Source organism: Microcaecilia unicolor, chromosome 1, assembly GCF_901765095.1.
Source record: "Microcaecilia unicolor chromosome 1, aMicUni1.1, whole genome shotgun sequence".
Lineage (NCBI taxonomy): Eukaryota > Metazoa > Chordata > Amphibia > Gymnophiona > Siphonopidae > Microcaecilia > Microcaecilia unicolor.
This window is the reverse complement of record NC_044031.1, coordinates 140,572,082-140,596,896: the sequence shown is the minus strand read 5'-3', so window position 1 is coordinate 140,596,896 and position 24,815 is coordinate 140,572,082. Positions and strand designations below refer to the sequence as shown.

Here is a 24,815-nt window from a genome sequence, read left to right as displayed (position 1 = left end):
ATGAGTCTAGGTGCAGTATTCTGGGCTGTTTGAAGTTTCTTGATTATTTGCTCTTTACAGCCGCTGTATAGTGCGTTGCAGTAGTCTAGATGACTGAGCACCATTGATTGTACCAGGTTACGGAAAACAGTTCTTGGGAAGAAAGGTCTCACTCTTTTTAATTTCCACACTGAGTGGAACATTTTCTTGGTTGTGTTTTTCGCATGGCTCTCAAGTGTTAGGTGTCTATCGATGGTAACTCCAAGAATTTTTAGGGTTTCTGAAATTGGGAGTTTCAGGTTTGGTGTGTTAATGGTGGTAAATTTGTTCGTGTTATGTTGAGAGGTAAGTATTAGGCATTGGGGGTTTTCTGCATTAAGCTTCAGCTGAAATGCATCCGCCCATGAGTGCATGATATGGAGACTTTGGTTGATTTCGTTGGAAATTTCCTTTAAATCTTGCCTAAATGGGATGCAGATCGTTATGTCGTCTGCGTATATGTATGGGTTGAGGTTTTGGTTTGATAATAGTTTAGCCAAGGGTATCATCATTAAGTTGAATAGAGTCGGTGAGAGGGGGGATCCCTGTGGGACTCCGCATTCGGGTATCCATATGGCTGAAGTAGTCGAGTTAGATGTCACTTGGTATGATCGTGTGGTCAGGAATCCCTTGAACCAATCGAGAACGTTACCTCCGATTCTGAAGTACTCAAGGATGTGTAGTAGTATTCTGTGATCAACCTTGTCGAAAGCGCTCGACATGTCAAATTGTAGAAGTAGTATGTTTTTTCCTGTAGCAATCATTTGTTTGAATTTAGTCATGAGTGTAACTAGTACTGTTTCAGTGCTGTGGTTAGACCGAAATCCTGACTGGGAGTCATGGAGTATTGAGAATTTATTCAGATAGTTTGTGAGCTGTTTAGTCACCATTCCCTCCGTTCTGAGAACCATCCCTTCTCAGCCTAAATTTAAAACTACACTGAAGAACTGACTTTTCAGGCAGGCATTTGAATCATTTACTGCTTTAAGCTAAATTTTATTGTTCTTTTTAAAATTATTCCCTTTTCTTCTTACCCTTATATGTTTAGTTATTTCCATTTTACCTACTATCATGTCATAGGTCTGAACTTTGTTGTGCTTTTCATACCCCTCAATTTCTATCATATATTTGGGTATTTTGTGTTCTGTTAAATTTTATCTACTATTGTATCGACTTGATCATTTCACAGTATAACAAATGCTTATAATAAACTAATGTGAGAGAGATGCAGGAGGATGTCCCAGCACTGCCTCCTAAATTGTGCTGTCCTGGGTGGATGCTCTGCAGGTTAATTGAAGGTGGCAGAGACATCAGGAACATTCTGGTGGGCTAGGGCTTATATGGCCACCCCCTAGTCCAATTTCTATGAACTTGCGTCATTACCCCACATTTGTAGTTCCCATGGAATCGCATAAATCTGATGTTGACAATGAAGAAACAATAAGCATGTAAAATGTATTGGATATTTTCCTGCATTATGTTCTGAAGTGTATTTCTCCTATTTGGCCAGCAGATGGTGCATGTTTACACAGTAATAGAAGTGTCTGTAGATAGCCAGTTTTTATTTGAAACTTGACTGTTCTGGGCTCTGATTGGACTGGAGTTTTGAAAATTACCCAGCAGATGCAGACTGTTGCTTCAGTCTTAGCCAAGAAGAAAGAGATACATCTTTGCTGAGGCTTGGTGAATTATTGTCCTAATCGTCCCAGGTACTCTTTAGACAGTATATAGACGTTTAGTTAGATTTCTAATTGATCCATTTTTCAGTTACTTGTTACCGTTTGCTATTTGCACATTTTTTTTGTTCATTCTTCCAGTGAGAGAATAAACACAATTGTCTGTTCGCTATGCTTGTCTGGACCAATAAAGAATCATGGTGGGTTGTGTGTTGGGTCCGAGTGCTTTCTGGGAACTGAGGGACCACTGGGAGTGTGGCTCCAATAACCTACAAATCACTGGGGTTAATTTAAGAGCAGGAGACTCGCCAGAGGCAGTTGTGACCCAGTCAGTGGGAGGAGGGTGCTAGTGTAGAGCACAAGCGGCAGGTGCAGGCAGACCTAAGCTGTGCTGGGGATAGACCCTCTAAGTGGCTGTGGAGTAAACCCAGGCAAGTAGCTAGGTGTCAGGGCAGTTCTGACTCTTCCTTTCTGGAGAGGACATCAGTGTTACCGTGTTCACTGCCATTCTGGTGCTGTATGGTGAAGTTGTACATTTGCAGGGACAGGCTCCACCAGAGTCGCTTCCCATTCACTCCTGAGACCTTCTTCAACCACACCAACGGATTGTGATCTGTGATGACAGTAAAGTCTCGCTAATACAGATATGGTTGTAACTTTTTGAGGGCCCACACTCCTTTTGAATAGTGGCATAGGTTACCTCTGTCAAGGAGCTTGCAACTTAGATACGCAATGGGGTGCTCCTCCCCTCTGCTATTCACTTGACTGAGTACAGCCCCAATGCCATATGCCGAGGTATCAGTCTGTTGCTGGTAGTCAGGTGCAGCTAGTACTGGATCTGAAGCTAATGCTGTCTTTAATGACTGGAAGGCTGCTTCACACTCTGGCAACCAGGTAACTATTCGGGGTAGTCTCCTTTTAGTCAGGTCAGTTAAGGCCTTGCCTACAGTGCTGTAGGTGAGGCACAAACTTTCTGTAATACCCCGCTGTTCCAAGAAGGCCAACACTTGCTTTTTAGTTTGGGGAGTGGGCCAAGTTTGTACAGCTTCCACCTTAGCCATTTCAGGCTTCAGCTGTCCACCTCCCACTCTGTGTCCTAAATATTGCACTTCTGCCATCCCCACCTAGCATTTGCTGGGTTTTATAGTCAAGCATGCCTCCCTGTTCAGGTCCAGTACTCCACTCAAATGGATCAGGTGGTCATCCCAAGTCTGATTGTACATAGCAATATCAAGATAAGCCCTAGCATGCTCCTGAAGTCCATCTAACAGACGAATCACTAAGGACTGAAATGTACCAGGGGCATTTTTCATTCCAAAAGGCATTACAGCAAACTCATACAAACCAAATGGGATAATAAATGCTGATTGCTCCTGAGCAGCAGCTATTAGGGGGATCTGCCAGTCTGCCAGTACCCTAGGCTAAGATCCACTGAAGTAAGGAACTGAGCCCCAGCCAAATGGTCTAGTAACTCATCCATCTAGGGCATCGGATAGGCGTCATATACAGTACCTGGAACACGTAATTGGGCAGTTCAGCAAACTGAAAAGTAGCAAATCTCCTGGACTGGATGGTATTCATCCTAGAGTACTGATAGAACTGAAAAATGAGCTTGCGGAGCTACTGTTAGTGATATGCAATTTATCCTTAAAATTGAGCGTGGTACCGGAAGATTGGAGGGTGGCCAATGTAACGCCAATTTTTTAAAAAGGTTATAGGGGAGATCCGGGAAATTATAGACCGGTGAGCCTGATGTCGGTGCCGGGGAAAATGGTAGAGGCTATTATCAAAAACAAAATTACAGAGCACATCCAAGGACATGGATTACTGAGACCAAGTCAGCACGGCTTTTGTGTGGGGAAATCTTGCCTGACCAATTTACTTCAATTCTTTGAAGGAGTAAACAAACATGTTGACAAAGGGGAGCCGGTTGATATCGTATATCTGGATTTTCAAAAGGCGTTTGACAAGGTACCTCATGAAAGGCTACAGAGGAAATTGGAGGGTCATGGGATAGGAGGAAATGTCCTATTGTGGATTAAAAACTGGTTGAAGGATAGGAAACAGAGAGTGGGATTAAATGGGTAGTATTCACAATGGAGAAGGGTAGTTAGTGGGGTTCCTCAGCGTCTGTGCTAGGACCGCTGCTTTTTAATATATTTATAAATGATTTAGAAATGGGAGTAACTAGCGAGGTAATAAAATTTGCTGATGACACAAAGTTATTCAAAGTCGTTAACTCACGACAGGATTGTGAAAAATTACAGTAGGACCTTACAAGACTGGGAGACTGGGCGGCTAAATGGCAGATGACGTTTAATGTGAGCAAGTGCAAGATGATGCATGTGGGGAAAAAAGAACCCGAATTATAGCTACGTCATGCAAGGTTCCACATTAGGAGTTACGGACCAAGAAAGGGATCTGGGTGTCGTCGTCGATAATACACTGAAGCCTTCTGCTCAGTGTGCTGCTGCGGCTAGGAAAGTGAATAGAATGTTGGGTATTATTAGGAAAGGTATGGAAAACAGGTGTGAGGATGTTATAATGCCGTCATAACGCTCCATGCTGCGACTGCACCTTGAGTACTGTGTTCAATTCTGGTCGCCGCATCTTAAGAAAGATATAGTAGAATTAGAAAAGGTGCAGCGAAGGGCGACTAAAATGATAGCGGGGATGGGATGACTTCCCTATGAAGAAAGGAGGCTAGGGCTTTTCAGCTTGGAGAACAGACGGCTGAGGGGAGACATGATAGAGGTATATAAAATAATGAGTGGAGTGGAACAGGTGGATATGAAGCGTCTGTTCACGCTTTCCAACAATACTAGGACTCGGGGGCATGCGATGAAATTACAGTGTAGTAAATTTAAAACAAATCGGAGAAAACTTTTCTTCACCCAACGCTTAATTAAACTCTGGAATTCGTTGCCGGAGAATGTGGTGAAGGCGGTTAGCTTGGCAGAGTTTAAAAGGGGTTAGACGGTTTCCTAAAGGACAAGTCCATAAACCACTACTAAATGGACTTGGGAAAAATCCACAATTCCAGGAATAACAAGTATAGAATGTTTGTACGTTTGGGAAGCTTGCCAGGTGCCCTTGGCCTGCATTGGCCGCTGTCGTGGACAGGATGCTGGGCTCGATGGACCCTTGGTCTTTTCCCAGTGTGGCATTACTTATGTACCCTTGTTCTGACATCCCAGCCTCTTTTACATTTGAAAACAACACTATTCCTATTGTAGACACAATTCAAAACTTAGGAGTATTTGTAGATTCATTGCTTAATATGAAATTTCATATTCAAGGACATATATTTTTAATTAATAAAAAGATGAAAGGATTTGTTAAATCATCAAAATTTTCAAGTGGTCATTCAAAGCATTATATCACCTTGCCTTGATTATTGTAAATCGCTTATTGACAGGGATTCAAAGGAACCAACTTAGTCGCACAGGACTCAGTGGCCAGGGTGTTAATCGATATGAGAACTTTGCTCCCATAATGATTATAAGTGCAAACAGTGGCGTAGCTAGGGTAGTTGACACCCGGGGCCGGTCATTTTTTAACCCCCCCCCCCCCCCCCCAAATCCAGTACTAGGCATACCGAGAATACAAAACACTCAGGATCTATAGAGCAATTCTACCATACCATAAGCAGTCATTTCTATGAGTCACACAAGGAAAAGGAAAGCATCTTAAACACTACAGTGAGCACTAGAACATCAATTCACCTATTGTAAAACGAAACCAGACAGAATAGTACAGATCGTCGATCCTGCACAGTCAATGCCAATTGAAAGCCATGTCTTTTTCACAAACACAAATACACCCTAATCCACTATAGAATAAGTCATCATAAACTTTCTATTTAGACAAAAATTAAACTGAACCCCCGATGCCAGACTCTGCATACAATGCAACACCACAGAAACAGAAAATGTCCCCTAGTACTATGCAAAATATAAAGACAGCAGATGTAAATTTGAAAAAACTAACAAATACCAATCACCACTTTACAAATTAACAAATAGAAATAAAACAAATACAGAAAATAAAATAATACCATTTTATTGGACTAATACATTTAGCTTCCAGAGGCCAAAATCTCCTTCCTCAGGTCAATACAGTATAGTGCTGTTACAGTATCCTATCCTGACCTGAGGAAGGGGGTTTTGTTCTCTGAAAATTAAGTCAAAATGTATTAAAATTAGTCCAATAAAAAGATTACCTTATTTACATGTTCTATTTATAAACATTAACACAGCTACAATACTATATCCTAAAGCAAAATAATAAAAATATATATTAAGCAGGGACTGTCTTTCTTCTATGTTTGTGCAGCGCTGCGTATGCCTTGTAGCGCTATAGAAATGCTAAATAGTAGTAGTAGTAGTAGTATTTACAGTTTGTCGTCTCTGGTTTCTGCTTTCCTCATCTTCTTTTCACTGTCTTCCTTCCATCCAGCATCTGTCTTTGCTCTCTCTCTGCCATCCAGTGTCTGCCCTCTCTAAAGTCCCTTCCACCCACTGTCTGCCCTCTCTCTCTGCCCCTTCCATCCACTGGCTGCCCTCTCTCTCCCTTCCATCCACATCTGCCCTCTATTTCTGCCCCTTCCATCCACTGGCTGCCCTCTCTCTCCCTTCCATCCACATCTGCCCTCTATTTCTGCCCCTTCCATCCACTATCTGCCCCAGTCTGCCATTTCTCTCTCCCCCTTCCATCAACATCTGCCCTCTCTCTCTCTCTCCCTCTCTTCCATCCACATCTGCCCTCTATCTCTGCCCCTTCCATCCACCATTTGCCCAAGTCTGCCCTCTTTCTCTCTCCCCTTCCACCCACCATCTGCCCTTTCTCTCTGCCTCTTCAATCCGTCTGCCCTCCCTCTCCCATCCATCTAGGGTCTGCCCTCCCTCACACTCCCCCCTTCCATCCAGGGTCTGTCCCCTCTCTCTCTGCTCCCTCTTTTCAGCCCCCAGTTCCAGCCCCCTTATTCCACCTGCCCCTAGTTCCAGCCCCAGCCCACATCTCCCACCTGCCTCCCTTTTCAGCCCCACTATCCCACCAGTCCACAGCCCTTTTCTCCCATCAGTCCCGAGCTTCAGCCCCCAGCCACTTCTCCCTGTCCCCTTTTCAGCCCCTAGTTTCAACCCCAGCCCTTTTCTCTCACCAGTCCCGAGCTTCAGCCCCAGCCAGTTCTCCCTGTCCCCTTTAAAGCCCCTAGTCCCCACAGTTTCAGCCCCTGCCCCTTTTCAGCCCCCAGTTCCAGTACTAGCCCCCTTATCCCAACTACCCTCCTTTTCAGCCCCCAATTCCAGCCCCCTTCATCCACCACATGCCTTGCATCCCCCCTTTTCAGCCCCAGACCCATTCTCCCACCTGCCCCAGGCATGGCCCTATTTTCCCTCCTGCCCCCTTGTCAGACCCCAGTTCCAGCTTCAGACCCCTTCTCCCATCTGAGCACTCCATTCCCCAGTCCCCTTCTCCCCTCTGAGCACCCGCATCTGGGCTCCCCCACCCTCCCCAATCCCCTTTGCCCCTCTGAGCACCCGCATCTGGGCTCCCCCACCCTCCCCAATCCCCTTCGCCCCTCTGAGCACCCGCATCTGGGCTCCCCCACCCTCCCCAATCCCCTTCGCCCCTCTGAGCAAGCGCATCTGGGCTCCCCCACCCTCCCCAATCCTCTTCGCCCCTCTGAGCACCCGCATCTGGGTTCCCCCACCCTCCCCAATCCCCTTCTCCCCTCTGAGCACCCGCATCTGGGCTCCCCACCCTCCCCAATCCCTTTCTCCCCTTTGAGCACCCCTCTCAGCTCCCCCCTCTGAGTCAATGTCAAGTAGTAGTAGTCCCCCCTCCCACCTGACCTGACCCGACACACCTACCCGCTCCGTTCTCCTGCTTCCACCCTGTCCTATCTTTAAAAAATTTTTTTGCAGCGCCTCGCGTCTGCCCTGCTGGTAAAAATCTCCTCGACGTCGTGTCCGGCCTTCCCACATTGAGTCCCGCCCTCCTCTGAGGTAACTTCCTATTACCGCGAGGGGGGTGAAACTCAATGTGGGAAGGCTGGACGCAATGTCGAGGAGATTTTTACCAGCAGGGCAGACGCGAGGCGCTGCCTGCAACTCTGGTGCTGCAAAAAATTTTTTTAGGTAGGACAGGGTGGGAGCAGCGGGAGCGGAGCACCCCCCCACCCGCTGACACCAGGGGCGGACCGCCCCCACCGCCCTGCCCTTGCTACGCCACTGGGTGCAAATGTAAAATTCTTCTTTGTACTGTTTTTAAAATATTAACTGGTCAAGTATCTGGTAAACATGGAGCTTTAAAGCAATGACTAACCATCGTGAGCACCAAGATCTGCCAATAAAATCTTTACTGGAAGTTCCATCACACCATATAATTAAAACTGGAAGAATACCTAGTATCAATATTGTTGGTCCCCAACTTTGGAATTAACTGCCAATAATGAGGAGGATACAAAATCTGGAAGAGTTGAAAAAGGAGCTTAAAGCTTTTTTATTCTTATAAGCATATGAAGGAATATGATATCATTAACAATGAAAAGGCTATCAAATTTGAAAGAGGTTTATAAGGGTAAGATTGCCAAATAAGGTCAAGAATTAATATAAATGGCTGTGAAGCAGATATTCAGTTGCACATGAGGGAAAAGTCTCAACTGCTATGGCTATATTTGCACATGAAAGTTCATTGTATAGCACATAGAAAAAGTCATCATAGACTTGAAAAACCCTCTAGTATATACTCAAAAATTATTTTTTTAATTTTTTAAATCAATCTGTGTGTAGGTCTAATTAGACTTGAAACTCTGTGATCATATCAAAATAATATCAAAAAAATAACGATAACAAAAATAACATCACTTAGCTTATCACGAATCATGGAATGATGTCGTTCTAATAAGGCGGTGGATCCAAACAAATATATATTATGAATGCATTGGTTCCTACGGTCCCGTTTCGTAAATCTTCATCAGGGAACCCGCTAATTCATGGAACCCCGCACCTAAATCGCTGTCAATCAATCAGAACGAAAGAAGGTATAACTAAACAAGGACAAATCCATTGAAACAAATAGTGAGATCAAAATTATCATAATCCCTTAAAAGCAACATCATGTCGTTTTACCTATATTTTAAATTATACCTATAATTTAATTAGAAAAAATTGGGATATTGTACAACAACATCCTTTATTCAACAATTCTGAATTACAGACAGCTTTTTCAAGAGAACGCAATTTAAGGGAACTTTTATGTCCAGCAGATATTGCGGTCAGAAAAAACACCGTTACAGGTTCTCACACCAAATGTGGATCCTGTTCTTTCTGTAATATTATGATTGAAAATGACAGTTTCTGCAATCCAATAGACGGTAAAATATATAAATTCAGACATTTGACTACATGCAAGACCGATCACGTGATTTATTTTCTCAAATGTCCGTGTGAAAAACTATATATCGGCAAGACAGACAGAAGTTTAAAAACGAGATTGAGTGAACATAAGTCCTGTATTAATTCTTTAAAATGTGGAGCCCCTTTAGTCTCTCACTGCAAAGAGTTCAAGCACAATTTCGAACATTTTCAATGTTGTTGTACAATATCCCAATTTTCTAATTAAATTATAGGTATAATTTAAAATATAGGTAAAACGACATGATGTTGCTTTTAAGGGATTATGATAATTTTGATCTCACTATTTGTTTCAATGGATTTGTCCTTGTTTAGTTATACCTTCTTTCGTTCTGATTGATTGACAGCGATTTAGGTGCGGGGTTCCATGAATTAGCGGGTTCCCTGATGAAGATTTACGAAACGGGACCGTAGGAACCAATGCATTCATAATATATATTTGTTTGGATCCACCGCCTTATTAGAACGACATCATTCCATGATTCGTGATAAGCTAAGTGATGTTATTTTTGTTATCGTTATTTTTTTGATATTATTTTGATATGATCACAGAGTTTCAAGTCTAATTAGACCTACACACAGATTGATTTAAAAAATTAAAAAAATAATTTTTGAGTATATACTAGAGGGTTTTTCAAGTCTATGATGACTTTTTCTATGTGCTATACAATGAACTTTCATGTGCAAATATAGCCATAGCAGTTGAGACTTTTCCCTCATGTGCAACTGAATATCTGCTTCACAGCCATTTAGATTATCTAGTACAGTTAGCAGAGAATCTGTTAGGTATTTTGATATTTTGATATTTTCAGGATTCAGATTGTTATCATGTCCAATTCATGGAAAACTGGCTTCAGTTTTACATCAGAGTCAGTTACTTCCTTGTTAGGTGATAACACGTTTTTTGGGTCCTCACCTTTAGGAGTAGGGTTGGGTGATTGGGATACCCTACTCACTAAATTTAAGACAGCCATTAAATTAGAATTGAACAGTACAGCACTAATTGAGTACTGTAAAAATGAACGCATTCCCAGAGGTTTAAGGGTACAAAAAGCGCCACAAGCATTTAAATCTGATGTAAATTTTGTTAACAAATGGAATATGATTCTTAACAAATGCTCTTTGGACTTAATGGTATTGATAATTGAAAAAAGCAAGGAAGTTTTAGAAGTAGAAAAGACAGCCTTGGATGCGGAATTAAAAAAACTTAAAGAAAATAGTCAGACAGTAGACTTTGATCATCAACACGAGAAATTAAAAGAAAACCTAAGATTATTTAGGGAGAACATCAGAGCTGTCAAAATAAAGAAATTTGAAAGAGATGCGAAAGATTATTCCAATAATAACGTATACATGTGGATGCGTAACGACAGTCAACCAACCAACAGAAGGAATGAGCCACAAGCTGAATCCTTCGACAATATTTTAAGTGACAGTTCGTCCTCAGGAAATGAGTATGGTGATTTTTTAGGCGGACGTCAGTACCGAGGAAGAGGGCGATATGCCCGAAGAAGAAGGGGTGGAAACGAAACGTCCCGCCCACAGACCAGATCACAGAGACAGTTTCACCAAGTTCCACAGTGGTAACTAATCTATCCAAACGCACATTATCCAGTGCAGAACTGAGTTTATTACAAAAAGGATTATCGTATGTGCCTATGAATAAATTTGATATTTTTCAATTCAGGATAGATTTAGAACGATTTCTCCGACTATTACAATTGAGAATTCACTTTGGTAATTCGAATACACACTTTGAGGATTCTAGGATACAGATAAAATCGTCCTGGATGCCTCCAGGACCTTTGGATCCTATCGTGAAAATCTTCAAGGATGTCCTTTTACGAGACATTACTAACTATTCTGAATCCCTGAGGTGGACGAAAGACAATCTGTCCAAAGAAGAAAGAAAATCGATTCAAAATTTAATAGCAGATGAATCAATTGTCATTAAAAAGGCTGACAAAGGGGGAGCCATTGTGGTGCTGGACAAAGACAGTTACCTGGAAGAAGCATTCTCACAACTATCAGTTTCCGACACATATTTGAAAATTGATCAAGATCCCACTAAGGAACTGCAAGACATTATAAAAGTGTCAACCATGGAAGGATTAGCTTGTGGTTTCCTTTCAAGAAAAGAGTTCAGATTTCTAAACTCTAAACATCCTAGAACTCCTGTTCTATATATGCTACCGAAAATCCACAAGAATTTAGAAAAACCTCCGGGCCGCCCTATTTTATCTTTGAGAGGATCGGTGCTTGAACCCCTCTCGGTGTTTGTTGATTATTTTTTGAAGCCCTTTGTTGCCCAGACTCCAGCTTTTTTGAAAGATACTACTCATTTTCTTAATATTTTGGAGGATATTACTTTGGAATCTAACACACAGGTCATCATGGTCACTCTAGATGTAAAATCTTTATATACTTCAATACCCCAGACTGAAGCGCTTGAAGTCATAAAGGAGGTTTTAGAAGTTCGTTCAAGACCACATGATATTCCCACAGAATTTTTATTAGAATTAGCGGGATTAGCGCTACAAAAAAATTTTTTTCTTTTTCAATATGAATTTTTTCAACAAATAGCTGGAGTAGCGATGGGAGCGTCTTTTGCCCCCTCGGTGGCTAATCTGTACATGGCACGGTTCGAGGAGAAATATCTCTTGAACCATAACTGGACTAATTCTATATTAATATGGAAACGATTCATTGACGACATTTTCCTCCTGTGGAGAGGGGATGAAGACACCTTAAATCAATTTGTTAGCTGGTTGAATCGATTGAATCCAGCTTTACAATTCACCAGCGAAAGTTCAACCTCTAATATTCATTTCTTGGACGTAGACATAAAATTGACAGCAGGTGTTTTTCAGACTACGGTGTTTAAAAAATCCACGGATAAAAATACTATGTTGCAATACAATAGCTGTCATCCTAGAACTTTAAAGGACAGCTTACCTTTTTCACAGTTTTTGAGATACAAAAGAATTTGTTCAGATGATAGTCTTTTCAAACAACAGGCAAAAGCATTAGCCCATTCATTACATCAAAGAGGCTATCCAGTGCATGTACTTAAGAAATCATACACAAGAGCGAAATTCAACAACAGATCTTTATTACTTTCTAATAACAACAGATCAGGCATTGAAGATAAAAATCGCAAACACACTTTTGTTGTAAAATATCAGAAGGGTGGGGAAGAGGTGGCTAATTTAATTAGAAAAAATTGGGATATTGTACAACAACATCCTTTATTCAACAATTCTGAATTACAGATAGCTTTTTCAAGAGAACGCAATTTAAGGGAACTTTTATGTCCAGCAGATATTGCGGTCAGAAAAAACACCGTTACAGGTTCTCACACCAAATGTGGATCCTGTTCTTTCTGTAATATTATGATTGAAAATGACAGTTTCTGCAATCCAATAGACGGTAAAATATATAAATTCAGACATTTGACTACATGCAAGACCGATCACGTGATTTATTTTCTCAAATGTCCGTGTGAAAAACTATATATCGGCAAGACAGACAGAAGTTTAAAAACGAGATTGAGTGAACATAAGTCCTGTATTAATTCTTTAAAATGTGGAGCCCCTTTAGTCTCTCACTGCAAAGAGTTCAAGCACAATTTCGAACATTTTCAATGCACAGTGATAGATCATGTGGTGGCACACATCAGAGGTGGAGATCGAAGCAAACTGTTACTTCAGGCAGAACAAAGATGGATCCACAGATTACAGACTTTGGAACCCAGCGGTTTGAATTTAACCATACAATGGGGAGCATTCCTATAAATACATCAGATTGGGATTATACTTTTTCTTTACACTTTTTCTTTACACTTTTTCTTTATTCTTTATACTTTTTCTTTGAATGAGAATGTTTTTTCTTTGAAAGAGAATGTTGTTTCAGTGTTGGATTGTGACAGCAGAGGGCAGTCTATGGCCCTTTAAATTTAAAGTGATTACTCACGTGGCAGTCGATGATTGGTCAAAGTGATCTTTGCGTCATATGACGCTCCAGTCATTGATTGGGTAAAGTTTTCTTTAATTTCATACTGAAGTCAGGTGAGGACGCCAACAATTCTTTCCAGAAGACACGAGTTTCGTGGGAATTGCATTGCAAATATAGGTAAAACGACATGATGTTGCTTTTAAGGGATTATGATAATTTTGATCTCACTATTTGTTTCAATGGATTTGTCCTTGTTTAGTTATACCTTCTTTCGTTCTGATTGATTGACAGCGATTTAGGTGCGGGGTTCCATGAATTAGCGGGTTCCCTGATGAAGATTTACGAAACGGGACCGTAGGAACCAATGCATTCATAATATATATTTGTTTGGATCCACCGCCTTATTAGAACGACATCATTCCATGATTCGTGATAAGCTAAGTGATGTTATTTTTGTTATCGTTATTTTTTTGATATTATTTTGATATGATCACAGAGTTTCAAGTCTAATTAGACCTACACACAGATTGATTTAAAAAATTAAAAAAATAATTTTTGAGTATATACTAGAGGGTTTTTCAAGTCTATGATGACTTTTTCTATGTGCTATACAATGAACTTTCATGTGCAAATATAGCCATAGCAGTTGAGACTTTTCCCTCATGTGCAACTGAATATCTGCTTCACAGCCATTTAGATTATCTAGTACAGTTAGCAGAGAATCTGTTAGGTATTTTGATATCAAGAATTAATATATACTAAATGATGGAGATCATGTATATTATGAGTCATTTTGAGCAATTCTTATATTTTTACTGAGAATTTTAGTTACTGTTGATTTTTATGTATTTGTCTTATTTAATTGTATATGTGATTCAGTGTAATCTGCCAAGAACATTTGCCATGGTGCAGAAAATATATTTTAAGTAATGCACAACAAAAATACCTTTATGCTGTCCAGCATCTGCATTGAAATTCATCTCTCCCTGGAGCCAATCACTTCCTGCATCTTCCAAATGCATACCATGAGGGTCATTGTGAAGTATTTTAGGGTGAATCTTGGCCTTCTCTTCTACAAGTAGGCTGCATAGCAAGTAATAAAAGATAAAAGCTATTGCCAACCCAAAGGCAAAGGCTACTAGATTCAGCACATATTTAAGGTGCCATTTCCTGAAGGTATTAATCTGAGGAGATAAAAACAAAAAATAGAAAGTTTGTATTGTTTATACTGACCATATGCAGGTCTGCATGTAATTTATTTGGTGCCTATAGAAATCCAATAGATTTGCACTCTTGATGTACTTTAATACATTATAGTGTACTGTATTCAACTTTGCATGAAAGGAACCAAAACTACAGTTATTACCCACGTAGACTATTGCAACAGTGTTTTCTTAGGATGTAAGACCCAAATCCTGAAAAGACTTCAGACTACCCAGAACACGGCAGCCAGACTTATCTTTGGCAAATCTAGATTTGAAAGCGCATCACCTCTTCGAGAGAAGCTTCATTGGCTCCCCATCAGAGAAAGAATAAACTTCAAAGTCCATACAATGATTCATAAGATCATATACGGAGAATCCCCTAGCTACATGAATGACCTGATCGACCTTCCAATCAGAAACAGATCAATGTCCTCACGTACTTACCTCAATTTACACCTTCCCAACTGCAAAGGAATTAAATACAAAACCTCCTATGCATCCAGTTTCTCATTTTTGGTGAACCAGGTTTGGAACGCTCTACCAAGATCCATCAGAACAATTAACGACTATCTACCCTTTAGAAAAATGTTGAAGACACATCTCTTCAAGCAAGCTTACCCTAACGACCCAACTTAACCTTATAAGCCCACCCACACAACTCTTGCTCCGAAAATGATTATATCTTAAACCATGTCTCCCAAACTCCTTATACTCATCCCCCAGTCTTCTCTCGTCTCCATCTTCCCTACACCATGCCCCACCCAATCTCTTTCCTTTTGCCTATCATGCCTCGTTTACCTTTCCATGTTCAAGTCACATATTCTTAAAGCCTTACTATTACTATGTTTATTACAGTTTGTAATATTCTCCTTACAATACTTTGTAACTCTATTTACTATGTAAGCCGCATTGAACCTGCTGTGTGTGGGAAAGCACAGGGTACAAATGTAATAAATAAATTAACTATTAAGACACACTTATTTTGGAACAAAAAAATTGTCTTACCAGATGATTTCCTTTAGATTGTGAAGAGCAAAGAAACTACAAGCCCCAGAAGGCAGTGCAGCACCAGAGAGATTCTGAACCAAGGAACTACAAAGCCCAGAAGGCAGGGCAACGTCAGAGAAGCCAGGAGCTAAGAAACTACAAGCCCCAGAAGGCAGTGCAGCACCAGCAGACAGATCAGGGGAAGGGAGAAGAATCTATGCAAGGGGGGGAGGAGCCGGGGTGTGATTGGGAGATGGAATCAGATGGGGGAAGGGAGGAGCCCCTAGACCGGGAGGAAGGGGAGGAGAGAATGGAACTGGAGGAGGAGAAAGGAGGGGAGAATGAGGAGGAAATGGAAGTGCTGGTGGAGAGCTCTTAAAGTGAGTTATGAACTGAACTGAGGAGAGTGAATGAAGCCTTGGTGAATTGACCCGGTGGGTGGATGTCAGGTGGTTTTGTGCTGACAAATGAGGGAGGTGGGTCATTAGGTCTAAGAGTGAGAAAGTGACTTAGACCATATTGCCATGGAATGGAACTGTTTAATTTCATTTCTAAGATGAACTGTGTTTGAAGGCAATGCTAAACTAAACTGGGTTTGAAAGCAGTGCTAAAACTGAATGGAGGAGGAAAGCATTGCTAACTGAACTGAATTGTGAGCAGTGCTCATTAACTGTGGGAAAGAGCAGTGCTACTAAGTACTGGATTAGAAGCAGTGCTGGGGAAAACCATATTGAAAGCAGGGCCAAAGTGAACTGTGTGGAAAGCAGGCCCAAGCTGAACTATATTGCAAGCAGGGCTCCAATGAACTTTGTTTAAAAGTGGAGCTACACTGAGGAGAGGGAAAGACCTGTGAAGCCTTAAAGCAGAGTAAATGTACTCAGGAGATAATAAAGCACTTCTGGTGATTTGCCTGTTGTCCGGAGACCCTGATTGCAGACTGTCGACTCGGGAGTGAAGGGCGTGCTTGGTAAAGAAAGGAAGAGACTGAGAAAGAGTGGTGCGGATCTGGCGGCTGAGCGTGACATATTATGGTGGCAGTGGTGGGATCACAGTGAACCTCCACGGGAAAGAGTAGTGTCCTGGAAGGAGTGGAGTGAGTTCCGGACCAGACCAGTCGAGCAGTCAGGAGCGAGGTGGAGTCCTGGAGGTTTCGGAAGCCCGTCGTGTGGGCCAACGCTGACAAAGGCGTATTACTCGCCTACCCAGGTAAAGGGTACCTAGGGAGGAGGCGAGGGAGGATACAGTAATTGGGGAAGCACAGTTTCTGTGCAGTGGAAAAGAGTTTGTGAGATACCGCACTTGGGTGGTTGTTTTTCTGTTTTTTTGCAGGTGCGGGGAATCCGGTGAAGGATATGGATCCCAAAGAGCTGTTTGCGTTTATGACGCATCAATTTCAGAAACAGCAAGAGATGGCTCATCAGCTGTTGGAGGAGTCGTTGGCGGCTTCCCGGGCGCAGCAGCAACCTCTCTTGGACTTATTTCAGGAGTTGCTTCGAAGTGGAGGACGGTTGTCTGACAGGGGGCCGGAGGGAAGAGTGGACCGAGCAGAAGGAGCGGTGGGAGTAGGAGGACTTCCCGGAGTGAACTGGCTGCCGTGGGGTAAGCTGACTGAGTCGGACAATATTGAAGATTACTTAGGGGCATTTGAAAGGGTGACGGTGGCTGCAGGGTGGCCCCGGGAACAATGGACAATTCGATTAGCCCCTGCGCTGTCTGGTGAGGCCTTGGCCGCCTTTAGGGCTTTGCCTACACTGGAGGTGGCGGACTATACCAAATTGAAAGAAGCTATTCTGGACAGGTATGGAGTGAGCCGCCACACATATAGAAGGCGATTCAGAGAATTACGCTGGGTGGAGAGTGAAACACCCCGGGCGTTGGCTCAAAAGCTTTTGGATTTAGCAGGAAAGTGGTTAGAGCCTGAAAAGAGAACTATGCATCAGGTAATGCAAGAGCTTGTGCTGGAACAATTTTTGGAGGCACTACCTGAAAAGTTTCGGGTGGATTTGATAAAGAAGGGGTGTATGTCACTTGAGGAGGCCATTAAAAGCATGGAATGCTTCTTGGAGGCCCAGCGGTGTGAAGGGGGAGGGGGACGAATGGGGGAGAAAGTGGCAAGAGTAACAGGGGCCAGACCTTCAGTGAATGAGGAGAGAATGTGTTACCGGTGTGGAAGGAAAGGACATCTGAGGAGGGACTGTTTTGCTAAACTAGGGTTCACCTCGTACTCCCAAGGGCCAGTGGTGAAGCAATTGAGGCAAGCAGTGGAGATATGTGGGGTCTGGGTCAATGCTCTGCTAGATTCAGGGGCAGATCAGACCATGCTGTCTCGGGCCCTGTGGGAAAGAATAAAGGGAAAGAGGGGAGTATGTAATGATAATAGGGGCCGGGAGGTTAGCATTCAGTGTGTTCACGGGGCTACCACTACATATCCCCTTAAGCGGGTTAGTATAAAAGGTCCTTCAGGGTCACACTGGGTATGGGTGGCAATATTACCCCGGCTACCTCAGGAACTAATTTTGGGGAGGGATTGGCCCCCATTTGTGCACTGTTTAAAAGAAAAGGAAGGGTTGGTCGTTACTCGGGGGCAGAGGAAAGAGCAAGAAGGAGTAGAGCAGAACTTGTCACATATTTTTCCCTTTCATTTGGAGGTACTAGGGGCACCTGGGAAGACGCGGGAGTCAGGGCAAGTAAAAAAATTAACGCAGAGGCACAGGACTCAGACAATGAAAGGGATTGAGCAGGGAGGGGAGTTTCCGGAGGATCCTGAGGAGTTGTTGAGCAGGTTCCCTTATTTTAGCAGGGAACAGGAGTCAGATCTCACATTGAAATATGCCTGGGAACGGGCGAGGGAGCCGGTGGGGGCCACACAGGGACCCAAGTTTGTGATAGAGAAGGGTTTACTGTTTAGGGTGATGCCAGCTGAGGGCAGTGAGGAGGAGATTAAACAACTTATTGTACCTAGGGGATTCCGGAAGTTGGTGTTACAGTTAGCGCATGACCATCCTCTGGGAGGACATAAAGGGATCCAGAATACAGTGAAACAGTTACTAGGGCGGTTTTACTGGCCTGGGATATATAAAGAGGTAGAGGAATACTGTAAATCCTGTGTGGTATGTCAGAAGCTGACAGAGAAAGGGCCCAGGCCTGCTCCATTGCACCCTCTTCCCCGAATTGAGAATCCGTGTGGGAGGTTGGCAATGGATATTATCGGTCCCCTACTTAAATCCAGGAGAGGGTTTTCTTATATTCTGGTGATTGTTGATATGGCTACCCGTTTCCCCTGGGCCATACCCTTGCGAAATATCTCGGCAAAGGTGATTGCTGCGGAGCTGATTCGGCTCTTTTGTGAGGTTGGTTTTCCTAGGGAGGTGTTAACTGATAGAGGCACCAATTTTCTTTCTCGCACCCTGGTACAGGTTTGGGAGGCTTTTGGCATTAAACACATTTGTACTTCAGCCTATCACCCGCAAACCAACGGCCTAGTGGAGAGGTTCAACAAAACTTTGAAGATGTTGTTAAGGAAGGGGTTAGGATCACACTATGAGAACTGGGATCAACTTTTGCCTTTTGCATTGTATGTATTTAGGGAATGTGTGCAGGCTTCCCTAGGAGTATCCCCCTTTGAATTATTATATGGGAGGGCCCCAAGGGGAGTGTTGGATATTCTCCGGGAGCAGTGGGTACCGCCGGAACGGGAGGATAAGACGGTAGTAGAATATCTTCATGATTTGAAAGGGCGGTTATGGAGGTTAGGCACTTATTCCCGGGGTAATTTAGAGAAAACCCAAAGTTATCAGAAGACGCATTATGATCAGGGAGCGCAGGTCAGAGTATTTCAGGAAGGGGATAAGGTGGTGGTTAGGGTCCCGGATAATCCACATAAATTTTTAAGTAAATGGAAGGGACCCTGTACGGTGAGGAAACGGTTGGGCCCGGTCACGTATGAGGTATTGAATGAGCGAGGGAAGCCTCAGACCTATCATGCGAACTTACTCCAGTCTTGGCAGGAAAGGAAAGCCTATTGGGCAAAAGGGGAGGAGGAATTGGAGGAGGACTTAGGACCGCAGATTTCGGAGATCTTTATTCCTAGGGAAGTGACAGTGGGAGACAGCTTAGAGGGTCCCCAGAAGGAACAGATGCAAGCTCTGTTGCTGGAGTTTCAGGATGTTCTCACAGCGTGTCCTGGGGAGACACACTTAATCGTACATGAAATTGAGACGGAGAAAGGGAGGGTGGTTCGTCAGCGGCCTTATAGGTTATCCCCAGGTAAAAAGCAGGAGGTAGTTAAACAAGTGAAGGAAATGCTGGACTTTGGGGTGATCGAGGAATCCTTTAGTCCGTGGGCGAGTCCGGTGGTGCTAGTGCCTAAGAGGGATGGATCCTGGCGTTTTTGTATTGATTTTCGGCGAGTTAATGCGCTGTCTGTGCCAGACGCTTATCCTATGCCTCGTATTGAGGATTTGATAGATAGGCTGGGTTCGGCACAGTTCTTGTCTACTCTTGACTTAACAAAGGGGTACTGGCAAATTCCCTTATCGAGGAAGGCTCGGCCTAAGACCGCTTTTTGCACCCCGCTTGGGTTGTTTCAATTCAAGCGAATGCCATTTGGCTTAAATTCAGCTGCGGCTTCTTGCCAACGCCTGCTGGACAGAGTATTGAGATCACACCAGGAATATGCTGCTGCATATTTGGATGATGTAATCATTCATAGTCCAGATTGGGAGACTCATGTAGTCCAGGTTAGGGGGGTATTGCAATCTTTTCGGGAAGCAGGTCTCACCCTTAACCCTCAAAAATGCCATTTTGCACAGCGAGAGGTAAAATACTTGGGCTATCGGGTAGGAAATGGACAGGTTAAGCCATTGTGGGATAAGGTGAAAAGTATTCAGGAGTTTCCCCTTCCTACAAATAAGAAAGCGCTAAGAAGTTTTTTGGGATTGATAGGTTATTACAGAAGATTTATACCTCACTTTGCCTCTCGAGCTGCCCCCTTGACAGATATGTTGAAGGGTAATAGACCGAATCAGCTCCGGTGGCAGGAGGACTCGGAAAGGGTATTTGCGGGGATGCGGTCAGCATTATGCCAGGAGCCTCTACTTAAAGCAGTGGACTTTGAGAAACCTTTTGTATTGCATACTGATGCATCTGGGGTAGGATTAGGTGCGGTGTTATCACAAGTGCATGAGGGAGAGGAGCACCCGATTATGTACTTGAGCAGGAAGCTTCTCCCTCATGAAACTAGATATGCCACGATTGAAAGGGAATGCCTGGCAGTTAAGTGGGCGATACAAGCCTGTGAGTTCTATCTTGAGGGGCGTCCCTTTAAGCTGGTCACGGATCATGCCCCCTTAAAGTGGCTGGGTCAGATGAAGAACCATAATGCTAGATTGATGAGGTGGTATTTGGCGTTGCAACCATTTCAGTTTCAGGTGGAACATCAAGCAGGGAAATTAATGCAGCATGTTGATGTTCTGTCTAGGATTGCTAGTCCGGTAGTAAAGGAAGGAAAAAACAAACGGACTAGCAATCGTTTGACTGGGGGGGTATGTGAAGGGCAAAGAAACTACAAGCCCCAGAAGGCAGTGCAGCACCAGAGAGATTCTGAACCAAGGAACTACAAAGCCCAGAAGGCAGGGCAACGTCAGAGAAGCCAGGAGCTAAGAAACTACAAGCCCCAGAAGGCAGTGCAGCACCAGCAGACAGATCAGGGGAAGGGAGAAGAATCTATGCAAGGGGGGGAGGAGCCGGGGTGTGATTGGGAGATGGAATCAGATGGGGGAAGGGAGGAGCCCCTAGACCGGGAGGAAGGGGAGGAGAGAATGGAACTGGAGGAGGAGAAAGGAGGGGAGAATGAGGAGGAAATGGAAGTGCTGGTGGAGAGCTCTTAAAGTGAGTTATGAACTGAACTGAGGAGAGTGAATGAAGCCTTGGTGAATTGACCCGGTGGGTGGATGTCAGGTGGTTTTGTGCTGACAAATGAGGGAGGTGGGTCATTAGGTCTAAGAGTGAGAAAGTGACTTAGACCATATTGCCATGGAATGGAACTGTTTAATTTCATTTCTAAGATGAACTGTGTTTGAAGGCAATGCTAAACTAAACTGGGTTTGAAAGCAGTGCTAAAACTGAATGGAGGAGGAAAGCATTGCTAACTGAACTGAATTGTGAGCAGTGCTCATTAACTGTGGGAAAGAGCAGTGCTACTAAGTACTGGATTAGAAGCAGTGCTGGGGAAAACCATATTGAAAGCAGGGCCAAAGTGAACTGTGTGGAAAGCAGGCCCAAGCTGAACTATATTGCAAGCAGGGCTCCAATGAACTTTGTTTAAAAGTGGAGCTACACTGAGGAGAGGGAAAGACCTGTGAAGCCTTAAAGCAGAGTAAATGTACTCAGGAGATAATAAAGCACTTCTGGTGATTTGCCTGTTGTCCGGAGACCCTGATTGCAGACTGTCGACTCGGGAGTGAAGGGCGTGCTTGGTAAAGAAAGGAAGAGACTGAGAAAGAGTGGTGCGGATCTGGCGGCTGAGCGTGACAAGATGTAGCAGATGAGTCCAGAGACGTGTGGGTTGTGACCTTCTATCAGCAGATGGATAGACAGTGCTGAACTGAAGTGTTTTATGGGACAGAATGCTCCTTGGCCAGTCAGTATTTCTCATAATAAAGCAGAATGAAAACATTAGCACACTTCTCCTTCCCCACAGTACATTCCCCCCAACTGAAACTGTCACTTGATTGTAGGAACCCTCTAAAACAGAAAACAAGAACCAACAGAAAGAACCAACTGAACACATGCAGAGAAATGAACAGGGAGGGCCTCTGGATTTATCTGCTGCATCTAAAGAAAAAAAAACTATCAAGTAAGACATAATTTTTCGTTCCTTAGTGCAAGCAGCAGATGAATCCAGAGACTAGTGGGACGTAGCAAAGCAGTCCTCAAGTAAAGGGGGGGGGGGGGGGGAGGGAAGCACTGAGGCCCCAAAGGCAGCATCCACACGCACAGAAAGGTCATCGGTAATGCCTCATGAAGTTAAGGGTCAATGACCACGTTGCCGCTCTGCAAATTTCCTTCAACGAGAACAGCCATGCTTTCGCCCAAGAAGTCACCACCGCCTGAGTAGAACAAGCCAGCCGTGATTTGCCAGCAAATAAGCCGATGCAATTGTGTCCTTCACCCAGCGAGCAACAGTCGCCTTCAACACTGCCTCTCCTTTGTGAGACCCTGAAATCAGTATGAACAAGTGAGATGACCACCAAAACTTGTTGGTCACCTCCAGATATTTGAGGACTCCCCAGCAGACATCCAAGAGATGCAGGAAAAGTCTTGAGGGTATGCCTTCTCCTGAAATGCTGGCAGAAAAAAACAATGGCCAATTCAGGTAAAAGGTGGACACCACCTTAGGAAGAAATGATAGAATTGTGCACACCATCACTCTGTCAAGAGAAAAATGGAGAAAGGGTTTGCAACAGGATAATGCCTGAAGTTCCAACACCAGATGCACCGACGATAAGGCCACAAGGAAAAAACTATCTTGAAGGTCAGACCTTCCAAGGAAGCCCGATGCAAGGGCTCAAAAGGCACCTTCTGGAGTGCCCGAAGCACCAAGTTGAGGTTCCATTCCTGACATGGCAGGCGTACCGGTGGTTTGAGATAAGATGATCAACTCCTTGGAAGAGACAAATGACATCAGGAAGCCATCTGCAAATGAAGATTACGGTCTCGATAGCACACTAATGCTGCTACCTGTACAGCTGTTGCATCCCTACCTTCAGCTTGGAGAAGAGACGGCTGAGGGGAGACATGATAGAGGTATATAAAATAATGAGTGGAGTGGAACAGCTGGATATGAAGCGTCTGTTCACGCTTTCCAAAAATACTAGGACTCGGGGGCATGCGATGAAACTACAGTGTAGTAAATTTAAAACAATGTAGTAAATTTAAAACAAATCGGAGAAAACTTTTCTTCACCCAACGCATAATTAAACTCTGGAATTCGATGCCGGAGAATGTGGTGAAGGCAGTTAGCTTGGCAGAGTTTAAAAAGGGGTTAGACGGTGTCCTAAAGGACAAGTCCATAAACCACTACTAAATGGACTTGGGAAAAAATCCACAATTCCAGGAATAACATGTATAGAATGTTTGTACGTTTGGGAAGCTTGCCAGGTGTCCTTGGCCTGGATTGGCCGCTGTAGTGGACAGGATGCTGGGCTCGATGGACCCTTGGTCTTTTCCCAGTGTTGCATTACTTATGTACTTATTGTTGGAGAGTACACGCACAGGCTTGCCCTCCACCAGGGTCTAGAATTCGAGCAGGGCTAAGTGCACAGCTTGAAGCTCCAACCAACTGATCGGCCACTGCATCTCCTACAAGGGCCAAATATCCTGAGACACATGGTGAAGGCAATGAGCCCCACCCACTCCATCAGGCTCGCAATCCGTCATGACTACCGTCCACAGTGGAGTTGCCAGTGGAAAACCACCACACAGAGTTGAATCCCAATCCATGCTATCGCACACTGCTAAAGTCCAGTGAAGAAACAGATCCTAATTTTGTGACACAGGGGACCTGCGACTTAAGAGGAACTGATGCAATTGGAGCATATATGCCTGGGCCCATGGTACTACTTCTAAAGTCGCTGCCATCAACCCAAGAACCTGTAATTACAAACCTGAGGAGAGGGGGAGCGAAGGAGGAGGTGCACCTGAGCCTGCAACTTGATACACTGACGCTGCTGCTCTGGCAAGAAAGCTTTGCCGAGTGCCGTGTCGAACTCAACCCCCAGATGCTCGAGCACCTGCAAGGGTACCAACTGAGTTTTGGGCAGAGTGATGACTCACTCCAACGACTGCAACAGAGAGATGACACAAGTAGCTTGACTGCTCTTGAGCTGACAAAGCCCTGATCAGCCAGACGTCCAGATAGGGATGGACCTAAATTCCCTGCTAGCGTAGAAAGGCAGCCACCACGACTGTGACCTTGGAGAATGTTCGAGGTGATGACCAAAGGCATTGCTTGAAACTGAAAATGCTTCTGAGAACGGCAAAAGCTTCCAATCATGAGGCCAAATGGGAATGTGTACGTGCGCCTCCTTCAGGTCTAAGGCCATGAGAAACTAGCCAGACTGTAATGCAACCAGAATCAAGTGTATGGTTTCCACGTGAAAGTGGAGGACCTTCAGAACTTATTGACTCAATATCGAGAACCAGTCAAAACAGGTCCCTTTTCTTTTGGGGAACCACAAAATAAATGGAGTAACAACCCTGTTCGCTACGGCCCTTAACTCCAGTAAGGATCACAGTGTAGAGCGGATTGCTGCCTACTTGCACAAATTCCTGCATGGGGATGCCAAGAAAAAAAAATAAAATCTTGGACAGGAGAGGCAAATTCTAACTTGTAGCCATCTCAAACAATGTCCAGGACCAATTGGTCTGTAGTAATGTAGGCCCAAATCCCTGAAGAGGGACAGTCACCCCCACAAATGAGCTCACAAGGAGTGGCCCAATGCCCTTTCATTGGGAACAGTGAATATTGGAGGAAGCTCTGTGGCAGATGCCTGCTT

General features: G+C 43.8%; 1 pseudogene; it reads right to left on the bottom strand.

The window, feature by feature from the left end:
* LOC115468839 overlaps positions 1-24,815 on the bottom strand; it is a 175,440-nt pseudogene that overhangs the window by 46,675 nt on the left and 103,950 nt on the right.